At 47.2% G+C, this 18,214-nt stretch overlaps 1 pseudogene; it reads right to left on the reverse strand.

The window, feature by feature from the left end:
- Positions 1–2,341: 2,341 nt before the first annotated feature.
- Positions 2,342–2,459, reverse strand: LOC126215495 (5S ribosomal RNA; annotated as a pseudogene).
- Positions 2,460–18,214: the final 15,755 nt, after the last annotated feature.

An 18,214-nucleotide genomic window follows, 5' to 3' on the forward strand; every position in this document is an offset into this window, starting at 1 on the left:
TTTGGGAGAACGCGGCAAGGTCCGGCTCACACTCGCAGGATGTACGTTTTCTGTGGGACAGGGCGTTAAATCGCACACACGGCCTCCCAAAAGCGGCGCCGGCGCCGTTTGGCCTGAGTTACTGTGGTCTCTCGGCGGTGGTCTCTGGCCCACGTTCACACTTTGATGTCTTTGCATGTTTTTTGTAGGCTGTGACAAAGATTTGCTCTTGAAACATACAATAAGTTAGCTAACTTCGTTACTGATGCTCCAGCTAATCGGGCCCCCACAATCTGCCCTCTTTGGAACTGTTAGGTCTTTCATTGCACGTCGACCTCGGCCTCTGAATGCAAATATGAAGTGTGCACAGGCATTAAATAAATGCTCCGGCCGGCCGCGGTAGCCGAGCGGTTCTACGCGCTTCAGTCCGGAGCCCCGCTCCTGCTACGGTCCCAGGTTCGAATCATGCCTCGGGCATTGATGTGTGTGATGTCCTTAGTTTAGTTAGGTTTAAGTAGTTCTAAATTCTAGGGGACTGATGACCTCAGATGTCAAGTCCCATAGTGCTCAGTCCCATAGTGCTCAGTCCCATTTGAACCATTTTTTAAATGCTCCGCGAAAAACTGTAAGGGACGGTCAATATAGTGTGCGTTCGAAGTCCTCGCCTACACGTCGGTACTTACACAGGGTGATTTTTTTCCACTGTGTACTACCTCTAGGGACTGATCGCTGAGAGGATACCGAACAAAAAAGGTAATGAACCTATGTCCGCAAATGCAAGGTTGTCATGCTACGAGCGTCACTCCAAACGAAATGCATACTATTTTTGTAAAAATGCAGTTTTCATTCTGCATGTGTAAAAGTTTTACAGTGTGTAGATACAACCTTGCCGCTTGTTTTCAAACTTAGTTCAACCTGTTACCGTAACAAAATGCAGATTTCAGAGTACGTGACGGCTCAACACAAAAGTTTTGTCTCAAGTACAGATAGTGTTGAGGATCAGTGGACAAAGTTCAGAACCATCGCACAATATGTGTTAGATGAGTATGTGCCAAGCAATTTCGTAAGAGATAGAAAAGAGCCACCGTGGTACAACAACCGAGTTAGAAAACTGCTGCGGAAGCAAAGGGAACTTCACAGCAAACATAAACATAGCCAAAGCCTTGCAGACAAACAAAAATTACGCGAAGCGAAATGTAGTGTGAGGAGGGCTATGGCGAGAGGCGTTCAATGAATTCGAAAGTAAAGTTCTATGTATTGACTTGGCAGAAAATCCTAAGAAATTTTGGTCTTATGTCAAAGCGTTAGGTGGATCAAAACAAAATGTCCAGATAAACTCCAGTGGAAGACTCTGCAAGAGAGACGCTCAGTAGCTCGGTACGGACTTCTGTTGAAGTTTCGGGAACATATCTTCAGCGAGGAGTCAAGCAGTATATTGCTCACTTCTACGTATATCTCGCGAAGAGACCATGAGGATAAAATCAGAGAGATTAGAGCCCACACAGAGGCATATCTTTCCACGAGCAATACGAGACTGGAATAGAAGGGAGAACCGATAGAGGTACTCAAGGTACCCTCCGCCACACACCGTCAGGTGGCTTGCGGAGTATGGATGTAGATGTAGATGTAGATGTAGAGTGGCGCCGTCACAGCATGTCTTCAAGATGGCTGCTACACTTGACGTTCGTCAGAAGCAACGTGCTGTCATAGAATTCCTGTGCTGTGATAACGAGACATTGGAAAACATTCACAAGAGATTGAAAAAGGTGTGCGGAGATGCTGCTGTCGATCGCAGTACAGTTAGTCGGTGGGCAAGCAGGTTACGTGATGAAAGCGGGCACGGCAATATTGAGGATTGTCCTCGCAGCGGCAGGCCTCGTACTGCACACACTCCAGACAGTGTGCAGAGAGTTAACGAATTGGTGACTGCTGACAGACGCATCACAGTGAACGAATTGTCACGCTACGTTGGGATAGGCAAAGGAAGTGTTTGCAGAATACTGAAAGTGTTTGCGTTAAAAAAGGTTTGTGCCGTTTATCATCTGTATTTCTTCTTGGTGTAGCAATTTTAATGGCCAGTAGTGTACTAAATTCGCCGTATTCTTCATAAATCTGAGCTCGACTGACACCAATCCATCGATTCTAACTCAAAACTAAAAAACTAAACTCCTCCCGAAGGCCCAAAGGTACCGACCGGCCGCCGTGTCATCCTCAGTCCACAGGCGTCACTTGATGCGGATATGGGGGGCATGTGGTCAGCACACCGCTCTCCCGGCCGTATGTCAGTTTACGAGACCGGAGCCGCTACTCCTCAACCAAGTAGCTTCTCAGTTTGCCTCACAACGGCTGAGTGCATCCCGTTTGCCAACAGCGCTCGGCAGACCGGATGGTAACCCATCCAAGTGCTAGCCCAGCCCGACAGCGCTTAACTTCGGTGATCTGACGGGAACTAGTGTTACCACTGCGGCAAGGCAGTTGGCATCGATTCTAACTAGATTGCTTGAAACGGAAAATGCTTTCCTTGTCATGCCCTAAATTCTACGTAACACGCATTCGGTCTGGTGTAACATAATAGACGCTTCGGGGTACTACGGAAAACTGCTTGAAATTTTGCGTGAGTTTCATATAAATGTTGTTGGTTGCGTTTACTCTTTCTCAGCTTTCTTACTGCAGTTAAAGTTACAGTATTTGTCTCATCTTTTAGAAACTATACCCAACTTTACTAACATGTACTGGAAGTCAGAGGGGGTTGGGGTTGTTTGGAGGAAGAGAGCCAAGTGTCAGGTCAGCAGTCTATCGGATTAGTGAAGGACAGGAAAGGAAGTCGGCCGTGTCCTTTCAGAGATACCATCCCGGCATTTGTCTGGAGCGATTTTAGGGAAATCACGGAAAACCTAAATCAGGATAGCTGGACGCGGGATTGAAAAAAATGGTTCAAATGGCTCTGAGCATTATGGGACTTAACATCTGAGGTCATCAGTCCCCTAGAACTTATTACTACTTAAGGGGCTCCGGAACGCCCTATACTTGCAATGTTAAAATAACGCTTATAAATTACATCTTTCCTCACAAAGTATTTGAAGTAGGAAGTATAACTTTTTACAGATTATTTATTGGAATATGGGCTACAACTTAACACAGGGATTTTACAAAATTTTAGTTCAGTTATTAAAGATGATTTTTTTTCAATTGTAATGAAAATTCACAACATTGTTTGCAATTTTTTATTTATATATTCAAAAATATACAGTTTTTTGGAAAAAGGCTGTGTTAAAATATGCAGAAGGTACTGTGTAACATTTACTGAAAGTTTGAAACAAATATGTTTGGAAGATCCTTAGAAAACATGTAATTAGTATGAGAAAATAAAAGTTTTGGCAATCGAGCGACAAAGATTGGATTAACTTTTTAGTGCATTCCAGGTCCATAGGATGGATTATCTTCATCCTCTGCAAACTCCTCCTCCAGCTTCCTCTTGTTCCTCCTCCTGTTTACTCTTGCTTGTATTTCTAGACTCTTTACAGCCCTGTCTGCAGCCCGAAGGCGTTCCTTGTCTAAAGCAAGCATCGCTCGTACCGTGTTAGAACCTATCTTCATTCCCATATTTCTAAATACCTTCCACCTTACAATGTTGCCATCATTGAAAGTCGCAACAGCATCATACACACCAAAGTGAAGTGTTTCTATTCCAACAAATACAGTCTTGGGGACTCTCGACCATACAACACTATTTACACTTTCATTGGGGTTTTGAGTTTTTCCGTGAATACACGTTTTCAACAGTTCAGGTGCTGCTAAGTCTCTGAAAATAGGTTTTATCACCTCCATCATTGCATGAGGCAGACTATGCTTATGAGTGTACACTTCACCAGTTAGCAATCCTTTGTTATATTTACACCAACTGTCTTCTTCTTTGGGACACAAGCCATGTTGGGGATTTTCATCGTCTTTATTGTTTACAGTAATAACACATACCTTTGGCTTTCCAACATTTCTCCTTTTCTTAAAAGCCTTCAGAGGATTTCTAATAACTTTACTTTTACTCATTATTATACTTCAACAAAACAGAGACTCAAGAAACAGAATTAATTACGAATATTTTCAAGATAACGACAGAGTAAATAAACATGAAACAATCGACAATCACACCAGCGAAATATATTGAACCATCACAGGTTAGCCACAACACATACTTTATCTCACATCACTAAAATGTACCTGATGAACACGGACGTTAATAATAACACCATTTGACAGCAGTTTAACAGCGCCACAGTGGGTCACGCCCATGTAGAACACATTTAAAAAAAAATTTAAAAATAGTTGTAGTCTTCGGAATTGAATAAATTATATATCTATTAAAAGGTAATAGTCTGCAGATTCAGAAAACGCAAAAAAGTAAAAATTGAACTTTTCATGATTTTGAGCCTTTCCGGAGCCCCTTAAACTTAACTGACCTAAGGACATCACACATATCTATGCCCGAGGCAGGATTCGAACCTGTGACCGTAGCGGTAGCGCGGTTTCAGACTAAAGTTCCTAGAACCGCTTGGCCACAGCGGCCGGCGCGGGATTGAACCGTCGTCCTCCCGAATGCGAGTCCAGTGTGCTAACCATTGCGCCACTTCGCTCGGTGGAAGTCAGAACATCCTAGTGACAATAGTTTTGTGAGTCATGGCTTCGATGAAGTAGCCCCACAAAGCCTGACATGAAAACACTAAAAAAAATTTCCGCCCGAACAGGACGAGATAGGTCCAACGGTACCGACCGACCGCCGTGTCACCCTCAAAAGCAAGCGTCACTGGATACGGATGTGGAAAGGCATTTCGTCAGCACACAGCTCTTCCAGCCATTGTCAGGTTTCGTGACCGAAGCTGCTACTTCTGAGTCAAGTAGCTCCTCAACTGGCTTCACAAGGGCTGAATGCATCCTGCTTGCCAACAGCCCTTAACTTCGGCGATCTGACGGGAACCGGTTTTACCGCTGCGGCTAGACTGTTGGCATGTGGAACCACTGCTCACCTTCATTTCGACAATTTTTAGGGGAGCTTTTTGAAGAATTTGATGTGTTTTAATCGTAGCAGGAAGTGAAAATACCTCGCTTCTGACAAATAGTTCTACCTAAAAGACGATATTTTAATTAGTATTAATTAATTCAAACAGCAGTAAACAGACATTAACAAATTCCACAATACTTCGTGTAGACGAAGTCCAATTACAGTGCTCTAACACTCTCATCGAATGAACTAGTTTAACATACATTCGTATACATGACCATCAGAAAAGTGGTCCTATCGCTGCACAAAAATGGCGAATACTCTCCTTTTTAAAACACTCTCATCGAAAAGTGCGTTACTAGCTGCCTCATCTTGCCTTCCCCAGTATCTTTAAAAATTTTCCCCAAATTTTTGGCATGCAAACATATTCGCGCTCTTATTAAGATGCAACTCGCTTCTCAGCCCCCAGACTGTAACTCGCCCACACCCACTAGTCCACCGTTGCAAGTCGCTCGTACTCATCCATTCCACTTGCCCATTCTCACTTACTCATCCAGTTTAACTGATTGTCAGTATCTCTTCGTGGTTCTTCAACAGTCGCGGTGTCTGGTCTCACAGCCACCGTCTCCTTCGTTCTGTCCTACTACTATTGTCTCCCTCTTGCTCTCTCTTTACTGCTGCTATCTCACTCTTCCTTCCCACTGCTGTTCTCTCTTCTCACTGTCACTGTCTCTCTCTTCCTCGTTGTTATTGTCATAGACTCTCATTGTCATTGACTCTCATCCACTTGTACTTTCTCCTCCTCTTTATTCCTCTCCTACTGCCACTATCTCCTTCACTATTTGCCTACCACTGTTCGTCACTATCAACTTCGTTGCACTGCCATTGTGTCCTCCTTTTTCTCTCACACTGCCCCTATCTCCTTCCCTGTTTCTACACCACAACCACTGTCTATTACCCTCCAGTATCTTTTACTCTTACCTCTCTTTCCCACTGACACTGTCTCATTTTTCTCCAGCATATACAAGCGGGAATATTTTCCCACGCAAAATTTTTTGGAAATCTTTTTAAAGGTGCTGAGGACAGTAGACAGTGGAGCTGGTACCCCACTTTCCATACAGAGCCTTTTAAACACGAGCATATTCGCCTTTTTTATGCTTCGATAGGAGCATTTTTCCGCTGGCTCCCTTCTTTTCCTAGTCGCAGGAGAGCAAGTTCAAAAATGGCTCTGAGCACTATGGGACTTAACTTCTGAGGTCATCAGTCCCCTAGAGCTTAGAACTACTTAACCTAACCTAAGGACATCACACACATCCATGCCCGAGGCAGGATTCGAACCTGCGACCGTAGCGGTCGCGCGGTTCCAGACTGTAGCGCGTAGAGCCGCTCGGTCACTCCGGCCGGCTGCAGGGAGCAAGTCACTCATATGAAAAGCACTTTATGGGTCAATAAAATATTGATAGGTCACTTACGTGAAATTGAAATAACTAATTTTACACCTCAAACCGGATTTTACGGGCACAAAAATTTTGCATGTGCTTCATTACTACACCATGCGGTTCCTAGAGCCCTTCTGGTGATGACAGAGACACTTTACAGTATGTTTCCTCCGTGCTATGTCACTGTACAATCTACGTTTTCGCCTCACACCGGATTTTACGTTCGTGTTTACCAGCTCAAATAGGGTAACTCTGAATATCTGTGCCGGAAGCGGATAAATATATCGAGAAATTTTTCAAGGTGTTCGAGATCGGGATCATAGGAATATACCGAAAGAGTTGCTGTCATTTGCTGTGTATAACAGCCTTGGAATCCGAGGCTCGGTTTGGTGCGAAAACAGTATCAAAATGCCTTTTTGGGTTCAAAAATGGCTCTGAGCACTATGGGACTCAACTGCTGAGGTCATAAGTCCCCTAGAACTTAGAACTACTTAAACCTAACTAACCTACGGACAACACACACATCCATGCCCGAGGCAGGATTCGAACCTGCGACCGTAGCGGTCGCGCGGTTCCAGACTGTAGCGCCAGAACCGCTCGGCCACCAGCGGCCGGCTGCCTTTTTGGGAGTTCTCTGTAAGATAATAAGTTTAAACCTCTGTATCCCGGAAATGGATAAAGATCTCGATAAAATTTTCAATGTTGTTGGAGATCGGGATCTTAGGAATATATCGAAAAAATTATATCCATTTGCTGTGCATACCAGTCTTGCAACGCTTGGTTCAGTTTTGGTACGAAAAAATGGTAAAAAACCTTTTTTTGGGTTTCTGAACTATGGCGCTTCGGTAAGTTCAAAATGGTTCAAATGGCTCTGAGCACTATGGGACTCAACTGCTGAGGTCATTAGTCCCCTAGAACTTAGAACTAGTTAAACCTAACTAACCTAAGGACATCACAAACATCCATGCCCGAGGCAGGATTCGAACCTGCGACCGTAGCGGTCTTGCGGTTCCAGACTGCAGCGCCTTTAACCGCACGGCCACTTCGGCCGGCTGCTTCGGTAAGTCCCGTGCCAAAGGCGTACATATCGGTTATTAAGTAGGTGGTGCGACAGAACACAGTCCTTGAGGATGTTCCTTTTTTCGGCTGTGGAGCTTCAGGCAAACGCCCGGATGATTCACCTGAAAAAGACACGGCCGATTTCGCCTTCGTAATACAGGGTGTCCGAAAAGTCTTTTCCTGATTACATAAATTGATAACGCAGGCTAGAAGTAAGAAACAAATATGAAACTAGTATCTAATTGTTTACAGACTCTCAAAGTTTATTGTTTCGTGCATACAAAGTGCAAATCGTTCAGGCCTTGTTGCCCAATGACAGTACACGTCGATATGACTTTGCGGTTGAAATGCTATAACATATTGAGGACGATGATGGTTATCTCAGACGAATTGTCTTTTCCGACCTTTTTTGTGAGTGGAGTAGTGAATCGCCATAATGTGCGCATTTGGGATTCACAACCCCCTGGCGAGGTCATGGAGTGCACCAGAGGCAGTCCAAAGGTGAATGGTGCGCGCTATTGCACAATCGAATTATCGGGCCATTATTCTTCACTGAGGCTACCATCTCATCTACAGTGTATCTGGACATGTTGCAACTGTATGCTGTTCCTCAGCTGCTTCAGTATCACCCCGATGTCTTGTTTCAGCAAGACGGTGCACCACCTCATTGGGGTTTGGACGTCCGTGCCTAGATTGGTCGTGATGGGGTAACGCTTTGGCCTCCCCGAGCTCCTGACATAACCGCATTAGACTTCTTTTTATGGGGTTGTGTCAAGGACAAGGTCTACCGAACACATGTACCAGATCTTGAAACCCTGTGGCAACGGATAACCACAGTCGTTGAATCGATCCCTCTATTGATGTTGGCTAATGTGTGGGCGGAAATTGAATATCGCCTACATGTGCTACGTGCTACCAAGGGTGCTCATGTGGAAGTTTACTGATGTGTGAAAAAAAACTTTGATAGTCTGTAAACAATTAGACACCAGTTTCATATTTGTATCTTACTTCTAGCCTGAGTTATCAATTTAGGTAATCAGGGAAGGACTTTTCGGACACCCTGTATTTCCCGTAATCACCGCTCCGATTTTGATGTTCTACCCGGCGACGGGGTCGTTAAACACTAATCTAGCTGTTCATAATTTGTCGTGGCAGCATTGCCACCTAATCCTAACAACTACAAGAATCGCTCTCTTCCTGTGTCCCCACGTCGTACGTCAGACGCGTCACTTGGGAAGTACACCTGCCGGCCGGAAGACGGGGGAGGGAGGGGCAGTCTGTGAGCGCTCAGGGAATTCCGAGTGGCGGAGCGGAAATAGAGTTTACGGCGCGCACTTAGCGGCATTCCACAAATATTATCTCTCATTCATAAGCGGCGGGCCCGGTCGAATCAAAACAAAGACGCCGTCAGCGACGGCGGCTGCGGATTTATTTGTGCTGGCAGAGTAAACGCCGTCAAATCTCCACTCCGGAGAGGAGCAGAGGAAGAAATATACAACACGGCCTCTGCCCGCCCGTCCGTCCGCGCTCGTGTTTGTTGCCCCGTCATCGCGCTGCCTCGACATTCTGTAGAACAGCAGCGGACGAGATGGCGCCACATCCACGCTCGTGGCACTTCTGTACGATATTAGTTATTACTTAATAGTAAAGACACCGTCAACGTAAACTCCGTCCACAGGTCCCTGCGGACCAGTCGGCACCGACCGACCGCCGTGTCATCCTCTGTCATGACGTCATTGGCTGCGCTAAAGCTCCTATACAGGGTAAATGATAATTCATTGAAACCCCCAGCTGCACTTCTGTACGATATCAGTTATTACTTAGTAGTAAAGAGACAGTCAACGTAAACTCCGTCCACAGGTCCCTGGGGGCCAGTCGGCACCGACCGACCGCCGTGTCATCCTCTTCATGACGTCATTGGGTGCGCTAAAGCTCCTATACAGGGTAAATGATAATTCATTGAAACCCCCAGCTGCACTTCTGTACGATATTAGTTATAACTTAGTAGTAAAGAGACAGTCAACGTAAACTCCGTCCACAGGTCCCTGCGGACCAGTCGGCACCGACCGACCGCCGTGTCATCCTCTTCATGACGTCATTGGGTGCGCTAAAGCTCCTATACAGGGTAAATGATAATTCATTGAAACCCCCAGCTGCACTTCTGTACGATATCAGTTATTACTTAGTAGTAAAGAGACAACGTAAACTCCGTCCACAGGTCCCTGCGGACCAGTCGGCACCGACCGACCGCCGTGTCATCCTCTTCATGACGTCATTGGGTGCGCTAAAGCTCCTATACAGGGTAAATGATAATTCATTGAGACCCCCAGCTGCGCTTCTGTACGATATTAGTTATTACTTAGTAGTAAAGAGACCGTCAACATAAACTCCGTCGACAGGTCCCTGCGGGACTCGTCGGCACCGACCGACCGCCGTGTCATCCTCTTCATGACGTCATTGGGTGCGCTAAAGCTCCTATACAGGGTAAATGATAATTCATTGAAACCCCCAGCTGCGCTTCTGTACGATATTAGTTATTACTTAGTAGTAAAGAGACCGTCAACGTAAACTCCGTCCACAGGTCCCTGCGGGGCTCGTCGGCACCGACCGACCGCCGTGTCATCCTCTTCATGACGTCATTGGGTGCGCTAAAGCTCCTATACAGGATAAATGATAATTCATTGAAACCCCCAGCTGCACTTCTGTACGATACTAGTTATTACTTAGTAGTAAAGAGACAACGTAAACTCTGTCCACAGGTCCCTGCGGGCCTCGTCGGCACCGACCGACCGCCGTGTCATCCTCTTCATGACGTCATTGGGTGCGCTAAAGCTCCTATACAGGATAAATGATAATTCATTGAAACCCCCAGCTGCACTTCTGTACGATACTAGTTATTACTTAGTAGTAAAGAGACAGTCAACGTAAACTCCATCCACAGGTCCCTGCGGACCAGTCGGCACCGACCGACCGCCGTGTCATCCTCTTCATGACGTCATTGGGTGCGCTAAAGCTCCTATACAGGGTAAATGATAATTCATTGAAACCCCCAGCTGCGCTTCTGTACGATATTAGTTATTACTTAGTAGTAAAGAGACCGTCAACGTAAACTCCGTCCACAGGTCCCTGCGGGGCTCGTCGGCACCGACCGACCGCCGTGTCATCCTCTTCACGACGTCATTGGGTGCGCTAAAGCTCCTATACAGGATAAATGATAATTCATTGAAACCCCCAGCTGCACTTCTGTACGATACTAGTTATTACTTAGTAGTAAAGAGACAGTCAACGTAAACTCCGTCCACAGGTCCCTGCGGGCCTCGTCGGCACCGACCGACCGCCGTGTCATCCTCTTCATGACGTCATTGGGTGCGCTAAAGCTCCTATACAGGATAAATGATAATTCATTGAAACCCCCAGCTGCACTTCTGTACGATACTAGTTATTACTTAGTAGTAAAGAGACAGTCAACGTAAACTCCGTCCACAGGTCCCTGCGGACCAGTCGGCACCGACCGACAGCCGTGTCATCCTCTTCATGACGTCATTGGGTGCGCTAAAGCTCCTATACAGGGTAAATGATAATTCATTGAAACCCCCAGCTGCACTTCTGTACGATATCAGTTATTACTTAGTAGTAAAGAGACAACGTAAACTCCGTCCACAGGTCCCTGCGGACCAGTCGGCACCGACCGACCGCCGTGTCATCCTCTTCATGACGTCATTGGGTGCGCTAAAGCTCCTATACAGGGTAAATGATAATTCATTGAGACCCCCAGCTGCGCTTCTGTACGATATTAGTTATTACTTAGTAGTAAAGAGACCGTCAACATAAACTCCGTCGACAGGTCCCTGCGGGACTCGTCGGCACCGACCGACCGCCGTGTCATCCTCTTCATGACGTCATTGGGTGCGCTAAAGCTCCTATACAGGGTAAATGATAATTCATTGAAACCCCCAGCTGCGCTTCTGTACGATATTAGTTATTACTTAGTAGTAAAGAGACCGTCAACGTAAACTCCGTCCACAGGTCCCTGCGGGCCTCGTCGGCACCGACCGACCGCCGTGTCATCCTCTTCATGACGTCATTGGGTGCGCTAAAGCTCCTATACAGGATAAATGATAATTCATTGAAACCCCCAGCTGCGCTTCTGTACGATATTAGTTATTACTTAGTAGTAAAGAGACAGTCAATGTAAACTCCGTCCACAGGTCCCTGCGGGCCTCGTCGGCACCGACCGACCGCCGTGTCATCCTCTTCATGACGTCATTGGGTGCGCTAAAGCTCCTATACAGGATAAATGATAATTCATTGAAACCCCCAGCTGCACTTCTGTACGATATTAGTTATTACTTAGTAGTAAAGAGACAACGTAAACTCCGTCCACAGGTCCCTGCGGGCCTCGTCGGCACCGACCGACCGCCGTGTCATCCTCTTCATGACGTCATTGGGTGCGCTAAAGCTCCTATACAGGATAAATGATAATTCATTGAAACCCCCAGCTGCACTTCTGTACGATATTAGTTATTACTTAGTAGTAAAGAGACAACGTAAACTCCGTCCACAGGTCCCTGCGGGCCTCGTCGGCACCGACCGACCGCCGTGTCATCCTCTTCATGACGTCATTGGGTGCGCTAAAGCTCCTATACAGGATAAATGATAATTCATTGAAACCCCCAGCTGCACTTCTGTACGATATTAGTTATTACTTAGTAGTAAAGAGACCGTCAACGTAAACTCCGTCCACAGGTCCCTGCGGGCCTCGTCGGCACCGACCGACCGCCGTGTCATCCTCTTCATGACGTCATTGGGTGCGCTAAAGCTCCTATACAGGATAAATGATAATTCATTGAAACCCCCAGCTGCGCTTCTGTACGATATTAGTTATTACTTAGTAGTAAAGAGACAACGTAAACTCCGTCCACAGGTCCCTGCGGGCCTCGTCGGCACCGACCGACCGCCGTGTCATCCTCTTCATGACGTCATTGGGTGCGCTAAAGCTCCTATACAGGATAAATGATAATTCATTGAAACCCCCAGCTGCACTTCTGTACGATATTAGTTATTACTTAGTAGTAAAGAGACCGTCAACGTAAACTCCGTCCACAGGTCCCTGCGGGCCTCGTCGGCACCGACCGACCGCCGTGTCATCCTCTTCATGACGTCATTGGGTGCGCTAAAGCTCCTATACAGGATAAATGATAATTCATTGAAACCCCCAGCTGCACTTCTGTACGATATTAGTTATTACTTAGTAGTAAAGAGACAACGTAAACTCCGTCCACAGGTCCCTGCGGGCCTCGTCGGCACCGACCGACCGCCGTGTCATCCTCTTCATGACGTCATTGGGTGCGCTAAAGCTCCTATACAGGATAAATGATAATTCATTGAAACCCCCAGCTGCACTTCTGTACGATATTAGTTATTACTTAGTAGTAAAGAGACAACGTAAACTCCGTCCACAGGTCCCTGCGGGCCTCGTCGGCACCGACCGACCGCCGTGTCATCCTCTTCATGACGTCATTGGGTGCGCTAAAGCTCCTATACAGGATAAATGATAATTCATTGAAACCCCCAGCTGCACTTCTGTACGATATTAGTTATTACTTAGTAGTAAAGAGACCGTCAACATAAACTCCGTCGACAGGTCCCTGCGGGCCTCGTCGGCACCGACCGACCGCCGTGTCATCCTCTTCATGACGTCATTGGGTGCGCTAAAGCTCCTATACAGGATAAATGATAATTCATTGAAACCCCCAGCTGCACTTCTGTACGATATTAGTTATTACTTAGTAGTAAAGAGACAACGTAAACTCCGTCCACAGGTCCCTGCGGGCCTCGTCGGCACCGACCGACCGCCGTGTCATCCTCTTCATGACGTCATTGGGTGCGCTAAAGCTCCTATACAGGATAAATGATAATTCATTGAAACCCCCAGCTGCACTTCTGTACGATATTAGTTATTACTTAGTAGTAAAGAGACAACGTAAACTCCGTCCACAGGTCCCTGCGGGCCTCGTCGGCACCGACCGACCGCCGTGTCATCCTCTTCATGACGTCATTGGGTGCGCTAAAGCTCCTATACAGGATAAATGATAATTCATTGAAACCCCCAGCTGCACTTCTGTACGATATTAGTTATTACTTAGTAGTAAAGAGACCGTCAACATAAACTCCGTCGACAGGTCCCTGCGGGCCTCGTCGGCACCGACCGACCGCCGTGTCAGCCTCTTCATGACGTCATTGGGTGCGCTAAAGCTCCTATACAGGATAAATGATAATTCATTGAAACCCCCAGCTGCACTTCTGTACGATATTAGTTATTACTTAGTAGTAAAGAGACAACGTAAACTCCGTCCACAGGTCCCTGCGGGCCTCGTCGGCACCGACCGACCGCCGTGTCATCCTCTTCATGACGTCATTGGGTGCGCTAAAGCTCCTATACAGGATAAATGATAATTCATTGAAACCCCCAGCTGCACTTCTGTACGATATTAGTTATTACTTAGTAGTAAAGAGACCGTCAACGTAAACTCCGTCCACAGGTCCCTGCGGGCCTCGTCGGCACCGACCGACCGCCGTGTCAGCCTCTTCATGACGTCATTGGGTGCGCTAAAGCTCCTATACAGGATAAATGATAATTCATTGAAACCCCCAGCTGCACTTCTGTACGATATTAGTTATTACTTAGTAGTAAAGAGACCGTCAACGTAAACTCCGTCCACAGGTCCCTGCGGGCCTCGTCGGCACCGGCCGACCGCCGTGTCATCCTCTTCATGACGTCATTGGGTGCGCTAAAGCTCCTATACAGGATAAATGATAATTCATTGAAACCCCCAGCTGCACTTCTGTACGATATTAGTTATTACTTAGTAGTAAAGAGACCGTCAACGTAAACTCCGTCCACAGGTCCCTGCGGGCCTCGTCGGCACCGACCGACCGCCGTGTCAGCCTCTTCATGACGTCATTGGGTGCGCTAAAGCTCCTATACAGGATAAATGATAATTCATTGAAACCCCCAGCTGCGCTTCTGTACGATATTAGTTATTACTTAGTAGTAAAGAGACAAAGTAAACTCCGTCCACAGGTCCCTGCGGGCCTCGTCGGCACCGACCGACCGCCGTGTCATCCTCTTCATGACGTCATTGGGTGCGCTAAAGCTCCTATACAGGATAAATGACAATTCATTGAAACCCCCAGCTGCACTTCTGTACGATATTAGTTATTACTTAGTAGTAAAGAGACAACGTAAACTCCGTCCACAGGTCCCTGCGGGCCTCGTCGGCACCGACCGACCGCCGTGTCATCCTCTTCATGACGTCATTGGGTGCGCTAAAGCTCCTATACAGGATAAATGATAATTCATTGAAACCCCCAGCTGCACTTCTGTACGATATTAGTTATTACTTAGTAGTAAAGAGACAACGTAAACTCCGTCCACAGGTCCCTGCGGGCCTCGTCGGCACCGACCGACCGCCGTGTCATCCTCTTCATGACGTCATTGGGTGCGCTAAAGCTCCTATACAGGATAAATGATAATTCATTGAAACCCCCAGCTGCACTTCTGTACGATATTAGTTATTACTTAGTAGTAAAGAGACCGTCAACATAAACTCCGTCGACAGGTCCCTGCGGGCCTCGTCGGCACCGACCGACCGCCGTGTCATCCTCTTCATGACGTCATTGGGTGCGCTAAAGCTCCTATACAGGATAAATGATAATTCATTGAAACCCCCAGCTGCACTTCTGTACGATATTAGTTATTACTTAGTAGTAAAGAGACAACGTAAACTCCGTCCACAGGTCCCTGCGGGCCTCGTCGGCACCGACCGACCGCCGTGTCATCCTCTTCATGACGTCATTGGGTGCGCTAAAGCTCCTATACAGGATAAATGATAATTCATTGAAACCCCCAGCTGCACTTCTGTACGATATTAGTTATTACTTAGTAGTAAAGAGACCGTCAACGTAAACTCCGTCCACAGGTCCCTGCGGGCCTCGTCGGCACCGACCGACCGCCGTGTCATCCTCTTCATGACGTCATTGGGTGCGCTAAAGCTCCTATACAGGATAAATGATAATTCATTGAAACCCCCAGCTGCGCTTCTGTACGATATTAGTTATTACTTAGTAGTAAAGAGACAACGTAAACTCCGTCCACAGGTCCCTGCGGGCCTCGTCGGCACCGACCGACCGCCGTGTCATCCTCTTCATGACGTCATTGGGTGCGCTAAAGCTCCTATACAGGATAAATGATAATTCATTGAAACCCCCAGCTGCACTTCTGTACGATATTAGTTATTACTTAGTAGTAAAGAGACAACGTAAACTCCGTCCACAGGTCCCTGCGGGCCTCGTCGGCACCGACCGACCGCCGTGTCATCCTCTTCATGACGTCATTGGGTGCGCTAAAGCTCCTATACAGGATAAATGATAATTCATTGAAACCCCCAGCTGCACTTCTGTACGATATTAGTTATTACTTAGTAGTAAAGAGACAACGTAAACTCCGTCCACAGGTCCCTGCGGGCCTCGTCGGCACCGACCGACCGCCGTGTCATCCTCTTCATGACGTCATTGGGTGCGCTAAAGCTCCTATACAGGATAAATGATAATTCATTGAAACCCCCAGCTGCACTTCTGTACGATATTAGTTATTACTTAGTAGTAAAGAGACCGTCAACGTAAACTCCGTCCACAGGTCCCTGCGGGCCTCGTCGGCACCGACCGACCGCCGTGTCATCCTCTTCATGACGTCATTGGGTGCGCTAAAGCTCCTATACAGGATAAATGATAATTCATTGAAACCCCCAGCTGCGCTTCTGTACGATATTAGTTATTACTTAGTAGTAAAGAGACAACGTAAACTCCGTCCACAGGTCCCTGCGGGCCTCGTCGGCACCGACCGACCGCCGTGTCATCCTCTTCATGACGTCATTGGGTGCGCTAAAGCTCCTATACAGGATAAATGATAATTCATTGAAACCCCCAGCTGCACTTCTGTACGATATTAGTTATTACTTAGTAGTAAAGAGACAACGTAAACTCCGTCCACAGGTCCCTGCGGGCCTCGTCGGCACCGACCGACCGCCGTGTCATCCTCTTCATGACGTCATTGGGTGCGCTAAAGCTCCTATACAGGATAAATGATAATTCATTGAAACCCCCAGCTGCACTTCTGTACGATATTAGTTATTACTTAGTAGTAAAGAGACAACGTAAACTCCGTCCACAGGTCCCTGCGGGCCTCGTCGGCACCGACCGACCGCCGTGTCATCCTCTTCATGACGTCATTGGGTGCGCTAAAGCTCCTATACAGGATAAATGATAATTCATTGAAACCCCCAGCTGCACTTCTGTACGATATTAGTTATTACTTAGTAGTAAAGAGACCGTCAACGTAAACTCCGTCCACAGGTCCCTGCGGGCCTCGTCGGCACCGACCGACCGCCGTGTCATCCTCTTCATGACGTCATTGGGTGCGCTAAAGCTCCTATACAGGATAAATGATAATTCATTGAAACCCCCAGCTGCGCTTCTGTACGATATTAGTTATTACTTAGTAGTAAAGAGACAACGTAAACTCCGTCCACAGGTCCCTGCGGGCCTCGTCGGCACCGACCGACCGCCGTGTCATCCTCTTCATGACGTCATTGGGTGCGCTAAAGCTCCTATACAGGATAAATGATAATTCATTGAAACCCCCAGCTGCACTTCTGTACGATATTAGTTATTACTTAGTAGTAAAGAGACAACGTAAACTCCGTCCACAGGTCCCTGCGGGCCTCGTCGGCACCGACCGACCGCCGTGTCATCCTCTTCATGACGTCATTGGGTGCGCTAAAGCTCCTATACAGGATAAATGATAATTCATTGAAACCCCCAGCTGCACTTCTGTACGATATTAGTTATTACTTAGTAGTAAAGAGACAACGTAAACTCCGTCCACAGGTCCCTGCGGGCCTCGTCGGCACCGACCGACCGCCGTGTCATCCTCTTCATGACGTCATTGGGTGCGCTAAAGCTCCTATACAGGATAAATGATAATTCATTGAAACCCCCAGCTGCACTTCTGTACGATATTAGTTATTACTTAGTAGTAAAGAGACAACGTAAACTCCGTCCACAGGTCCCTGCGGGCCTCGTCGGCACCGACCGACCGCCGTGTCATCCTCTTCATGACGTCATTGGGTGCGCTAAAGCTCCTATACAGGATAAATGATAATTCATTGAAACCCCCAGCTGCACTTCTGTACGATATTAGTTATTACTTAGTAGTAAAGAGACCGTCAACGTAAACTCCGTCCACAGGTCCCTGCGGGCCTCGTCGGCACCGACCGACCGCCGTGTCATCCTCTTCATGACGTCATTGGGTGCGCTAAAGCTCCTATACAGGATAAATGATAATTCATTGAAACCCCCAGCTGCGCTTCTGTACGATATTAGTTATTACTTAGTAGTAAAGAGACAACGTAAACTCCGTCCACAGGTCCCTGCGGGCCTCGTCGGCACCGACCGACCGCCGTGTCATCCTCTTCATGACGTCATTGGGTGCGCTAAAGCTCCTATACAGGATAAATGATAATTCATTGAAACCCCCAGCTGCACTTCTGTACGATATTAGTTATTACTTAGTAGTAAAGAGACAACGTAAACTCCGTCCACAGGTCCCTGCGGGCCTCGTCGGCACCGACCGACCGCCGTGTCATCCTCTTCATGACGTCATTGGGTGCGCTAAAGCTCC

This window comes from Schistocerca nitens, chromosome 12 (genome assembly GCF_023898315.1).
Source record: "Schistocerca nitens isolate TAMUIC-IGC-003100 chromosome 12, iqSchNite1.1, whole genome shotgun sequence".
Classification (NCBI taxonomy): Eukaryota; Metazoa; Arthropoda; class Insecta; order Orthoptera; family Acrididae; genus Schistocerca; species Schistocerca nitens.